A 6,732-nucleotide genomic window follows, 5' to 3' on the forward strand; every position below is an offset into this window, starting at 1 on the left:
CTGTTGATTCTCAAGCATGGACTATCGCCGAGCCTCATTTGCATACCTAATGAGCCACCCATTTTTTTCAGAAGAGGCTCTTACGCAAGAAGGAGCATCTACACTGCTCCTTCTTGTGCAAGAAAAACCCTCTTGCTCAATACCATTGCACCTATTACTTTTCAGGAAGAATGGCATTGCGCAAGAGGTTTTTCTTGCATGAGAAGGGGCAGTGTAGATGCTCCTTCTTGCGTAAGAGCCTCTTCTGAAAAAAAAGGTGGCTCATTAGGTATGCAAATGAGGCTCGGCGATTGTCCATGCTCAGCCTCATTTGCATATTACGCAAGAAGCCGTGAGTGTAGACATAGCCTTATGGCTTTTTTAACATTAATTTGAGCCACCGAGCACTTCTTGGAGGTGGGGGTTTGCCTCCATTTTACAACTGGGAAAACAAAGACCTGGAGAGATTTGTCCAAGGTCACATGACTGGTCAACGGGAGCGGCAGTGTAGAACCTGGGTCTACACTGAAGGTGGGTCTTTTTCTTACTGTGGAAGTGGTGGCGACAGAACCACTGCAACACTCCACCTTAAACCAAGCTGATTAAACTAATCTGTGAATACAAGTGCAGTGTGTGAAAGGAATCAGCGCGTCTCCGTTTAGTTCCCAGCAGCCAGGTGTTTGCAACACAAAAAATTACCCTCCCAGTGAGCTGTAATTGGATTCCGTCTTGGGAGTGCAGGCCAGGGTGGAGTACAAATGTTGAGACAGTACATGGAAGGAAAACATGCTGGTTACTTGTTTGTGAATAAAAATATTTATCCATCTCCAGGGCTGCTGATTTTAATGCTGTTAACAAGCACCAAATGTATATGAAAACAGTGCAAGGGGGAAAAAAGGAAACAATTGGTTGTGATAGATCCATTAGCATCCAAGCCACTGGCAAACTCCCTCCTGTCTCTGCTGGTGTCATTATAACTGCTCATCAAGATGGCTACTGCTGCTGGCAAGAGGCTCTGAAATGCTGGTATCTCGCATTGCAAACTTGACTCAGAGGAGCAAGCAAGCAATTTCTTCATCATGAGGAACACTAGACATGCCCTCAAGGTCAGCTGCAATGCAAGGTCAGGGGAAGGGGCCAACTTGCCTTTAAAACTGACCAGTCACCCAGAGGGGAAGCTGTCAGCACTAACTTATTACTTGAATATAGTAGATGAAAGGAAGGGAGCAGTGTGTGTCTAAGGGTTAACACTTTTCTCAGCTCTTCTTTCCTTCCTTTAATAAAGTTAGATTTCCTTAGTCAGCTCACTTGTTAATTTCCTTTTGATGTGACTATACTGCTGGGAGTTACCTCAGGACAGGCTCTGTATGAGAAGACTAAGTCTGCATTGATGTGTCTGATTCAATGAGTTAGCAGCTGAGGCAGGGAGGGAAGGAACCATGGTGTGACTTTCCTATTAATGAAGCAGATTGGTTTCTATGGAGATGCCTCACTCTCCTATCACTCTCCATCTTCCCCTCCCCCTCCCAAGGTGTTTCAAGCAAGCAGTAGCAAAGGTTTTGCCAACAGCCACACACCCGCCCAACGCACGGCAGCTGTATGCACTGACCTGTCTTCAGTGTGCTCAATAAACAGATACCTCCACAAGGGGGTAAAACTATAAGAGCGCTGCAGCCTTCATGGAGATACCAAGCTGTGGGCGAGAGGAGGGAGCAGCAGATGCCAGTTTTTGCAGACAGAACAGTTGCCACCTGAATCTTGCTGCAGCCCATTTACAGGGGAGGAGTGTCTAAAAATAGCAAATAGCTAACAGAAAATCAACAGCAACAGGCTACTGTAGAACAGAATGTGGTGACTCACTAGACTTTTCATCCTGCTGAATTCTTGGGCTTGAAACCCATTTTAGTCCGGGGGGGGAGGGGGAGGGAAATAAGTTTACTGACCTCAGATGGAGGGTTGTCCATATTCTTTACAGCTGCCTCTCATTTTTGAGCTATTGGGACATGCGGCAGAGATGGTGTCCTTGAAGAAAGGAGAGGGAAAGGGCGACAGCAGTTTGGGACTGACGTGATCCCAGACTTGGCATCACATGGAGTACTGCAGGTCAGGATTGAGGGGCAGGCCGGGTGCGGAGGTGTGTGCATGAGGGACATGCTACAGAAGGATGTGGCACAGGTCAGTACTGAGATGCACTGGGTCCTTTATTGGCCACAGAAGCATTGAAAGAGTTTGGGAGATGCTCAAGGACTGAAATAGCAGGGATAGCGGCAGAGAAGGGATTAAATTGATCTTTGCTGGATTGGAGTCTCAGGCAGGCTGCAGCCAGGTCTATATAGATCCAAATGCATTGGAGAGTTTTTCATAGCCCCTGTCTAGCTCTGGGCAGTGTTCTCGAATCCTAGGGCTGGAAGAGACCTCAAGGGGTCAAGTCCAGCCACCTGCCCAAAGCAGGACCAACCCTAAATAAATTATCCCAGCCAGGGCTTTGTCAAGCTGGAACTTAAAAATCTCTAGAGATGGAGATTCCACCACCTCCCTAGGTGACCCATTTCAGTACTTCACCACCCTCCTAGAGAAATAGTTATTCCTAATATCCAACCTAGACCTTCCTCACTGTAACTTGAGACTCTTGCTCCTTGTTCTGCCATCCATCACTACTGAGAACAGCCTCTCTCCATCCTCTTTGGAACCTCCCTAGTTGAAAGCTGCTATCAAATCCCCTCACTCTTCTCTTCTACGGACTAAAGAAGGGACCAAATCCCTCAACCGCTCCTCATAGGTCGTGTCCCTCCTAATAATTTTGGTTGTCCTCCGCTGGATCCTCTCCAATGCGTCCACATCCTTTCTATAGTGGGGGGCTCAGGACTGGATGCAATGCTCCAGATGTGGCCTCATCAGTGTCGAACAAATGAGAATTATAACTTCTCTAGATCTGCTGGACATGCTCTTTCTAATGCACCCTAATATGCCATTAGCCTTCCTGGCTACCAGGTCACATTGGGTACTCATATCCAGCTTCTCATCCACTGTAATCCCCAGGTCCTTTTCTGCTGAACTGCTATTTAGCCAGTCGATCCCCAGCCTATAACAGTGCTTGGAATTCTTCCATCCCAACTGCAGGACTCTGTACTTGTCCTTGTTGAACCTAATCTGATTTCTTTTGGCCCAATTCTCTAATTTGTCTGGGTCACGCTGGACCTTATCCCTGCCCTTCAGCATATCTACCTCTCCCCCAGCCTAGTGTCATCTGTGAACTTGCTGAGGGTACAATTCATCTCCATATCCAGGTCATTAATAAAGACGTTGAACAAAACTGGTCCTAGAACCGATCCTTGGGGCACTCCACTTGAAACCAACCACTAACCAGACATCAAGTCGTTGATCATTACCCATTGGGCCTGACAGTCTAGCCAGCTTTCTATCCACCTCACAGTCCATTTACCCAATCCATACTCTCAGTCATCAATTTTCACATCCACCAAGATTTAAACAAGACAAGGTGGAGTAATCTGGGAAAAATTTCCTAGGGCAGAGAGGACTCTTCAAAGCCCAGTTTACTGTGAGGTAATTTGATCCCAATATCTATGGCAAAGGCCCTGGATTCAGTTGTGCTCTGCTGCAACAGGCTGGGACTGCCATAGCATCTTATTTTTAGGGGTTTTAAAGGAAGCTTCAGTATGAACATTAAACACCCCAGCAAAAGAGGGATCTGTGGCAATTTTTTCTGCTATGACATATACCAGGCCTGAGTACCTCTGATTAGTTCAGATGCGCTCACATAGGTGAGGAGGCCCTCAAATGGCATGGGATCCCAAACTTGTTTGAGTATCCTCAGAACTTTGCCTCTTCCTCCTGTATAAAAAAGGAGTTAACTAGAATTTGAACTGATTAGTCATCTGAGCCTTCTGCAGGTGGCAACGTTTTGCTGATCTCCTCTGTGACACCAGCACCATGGGGGTTCCCTGTCAGACACATTATACCATTTTCCCCACCACGTTTTAAAATTCTTAATCAGAATTATGTTTCTACTGTTAAGCTGTACTGCCTCCCTCAACACTATTTCCTTGGCTCCTCTCCAGCTGGGACAACTTATACTAGTTATAGCCTTGAACACCCATTTTAAAGTGGATGCTTCAGAATTCAGTCTCCTGTGTCTGTCTCCCATCCTTTTGTTTCCCATCTTTCTTGTTTCTGCTCTCCCCCACTGATACACAAAGGATACCTCCTGTGCTCTAATGAACTTGGTAGCTCACTGATGTGCTAATGTTCACAAAGAAGCCAGCACTGAAGGAAATAAAACTGGGAACAGGCCCAAACTAGAACCTCAAATCCACACCACTGTTAGCTGTTCTTGAAGAAAAAAGATACTACATTGGAAATGCAGCTCCCCTTCACATAATCCAATGAAACTAATAGGCAGCAATACTTAAGAAAGTACTTCTTCACACAGTCAACCAGTGGAACTCCTTGCCAGGGGATGCTGTAAAGACCAAAAATATAAATAAGTTTAAAAAAAATTAGATAAATTTATGGAGGATAGGTCCACCAATACTTATTAACTAAAATAGTCAGGATTGCAACCCCAAGCTCTGACTGTGCCTAAACATCTGACTGCCAGAAGTTATGACTGGATGGATTATACAATAAATCCTTGTTCTACCCTCTGAAGCAATTGTCCCTGGCTACTTTTAGAAAACAGGAGACTGAGTTAGATAGACCATTGGTGTGCTCCAGTATGACTGGTCTTATCATTACAGCTTAACAAAAGTCTCCCCAGCACTGCTTTTACATATTCTTACAGAAAAGCAAGACAGGAACCTTCCTGTGTTTGGCAGACTTCAGGATCACACTCTTGCCTCATACCACAGCATAACGGTATACCATCTCTGTACTCAATAGTATGGCTCAAAAACTCTTCACTGACTCACTAAAAAAAAATCTTAAATATGCTTTGCAAGTTAGAAGCATAAGGCAGCAGTTTCCAACCACCGGTCTGCAGACTGGTGTCAGGCCACAAACTCCTGCCTGCCGGGCTGTGGCACTCTGCCAAGCCATGCCCCCAGCTGCTAATGAGTCCGCCCTCTGGGGAGCTCCATTCCCTGTAAGGTGCATACCTGCGCACTCACTAAAAATTCTCCCACCCTCCTACAGTAAGTGGCACTGTGAGTAGCCCCAGGTGTCATGGCTGGAGCTGGGCTGTGGTGAAGTTATCCCTGCTGAGGCAGCCTCACCATGGCCCCTGGATCCAGCTCTGGCAGCACCCACGCAGCCCAGCTGGTGGTGCTGTATGGTGGGTGGCTGCTCCATGTCCTTCCATTGTGGGCGGCATGTTCCGGACCAGGGAGTGGAGCCTTTGAGGCCATGAGCATCCTGACCTTTATCAGTATTGCTGTGGATCAGGTTAGAGGCCCCAGGGAGCTGCATTGGATGTCTGTGATTTCTGCCCTTCCTCCAGCAGGGCCCAGCTTCCCCCCGCAGGGTCTCCCCTGCTTAGCCTGCACCACATGTTTGGCCACTTCCCAACATCCCAGGGCGCTGGCAGCGCCGGTCGGACTTGTGCAGGGGCAGCCAGGCTCCCTGACTCAAACCAGCAGGTATTGGGGGCACTAGTGCTGCCCGGATGTCGGGTGGGTGCCATGAGCCTGAGATGCACACGGGCTCAGTGACCCTGAGCCTCTAGGCCCCAACTGTTAACAGCCTGGGGAGGAACTCTTGAGCCACCACAAATGTGCACCCACCCCGTCACTCAGGGCTGGCCTTACCATGAGGCGAACTGAAGCGACTGCCTCAGGTGCCAAACTGGGAGGGGGTGGGCACCACTAGGACCCAGAGTGTAGAAAATTGTGTCTGCTGTTGGTGCATATGTGGGTAGCAGAGCAGTATCATGAGAGGAGTAGAACAGGAAGAAGGCAGAATTGAGACCTTCCAAAGATTTGACCCAAGCGAGGAGGCATGGGGGCGTCATTTGCGCTCTCTGCCTCAGGTGTCAAAATGTTATGGGCTGGTCCTGCCGTCACGTGTGCTGCAGGCACCATTGAGCCCATGCATGTGTTGGGGGCTGGGCTGTCACCAAATCTGTCAGGGCAGGGGCAGAGTTTCTTTTCAGATGCAGAAGAGCATGTCACTGCATGACGGGAGGGCAGCCTTAGAGCAGCTGCACCCTGGGCAGCAGCATTCAGCTGGCAGCTGGAAGGCAATGCAGGGCTAGGGGACAGGGGTGAGGCAGGCATTGGGGGCTCCAGATGTGGAGCTAGTGCTGCGGAGCTCTGGGTGTAGGGCTAGTAGTGGAGTGGCAGGGCTGGCATTGGGGGTTCTGGGATGGGTTTAACATTGGGGCCTGGGACTGGGGGGAGGCTCAGGGGTATTGGGTGCAGTGGGGCTCTGGAAACAGGAGTCTGACACTGGGGGTCTGGTGGGGGGGGGCTTTAAGGGGTGGGGCGCTGGCACTGGGGGCCTCTGAGGGTGGGAGACTGACACTAGGGGGATTGGGTGCAGGGGACTCTAAGGTCAGTGGTTGGTGCTGGGGTGTGTTGAAGGGGGGCTCTAGGGGTTAAGGTTATCAGTAGGGGACTTTGGAGGCCGGGGCTTTTGGTGGACCAGTATCATTTTATTTCCATATTTGCATATTCATTATTTGCGTAATGAACACACAAATATGCGAATAAAAATGTTACCAGTCCGCCAAAACTTTTTGAATAGGTTTGCCAATCCCTGGTATCACAAAGGTTGGGAACCACTAGCATAAGGGACTTA

The sequence above is a fragment of the Pelodiscus sinensis genome, chromosome 5, assembly GCF_052426305.1.
Source record: "Pelodiscus sinensis isolate ZL-2025 chromosome 5, ASM5242630v1, whole genome shotgun sequence".
Lineage (NCBI taxonomy): Eukaryota > Metazoa > Chordata > Testudines > Trionychidae > Pelodiscus > Pelodiscus sinensis.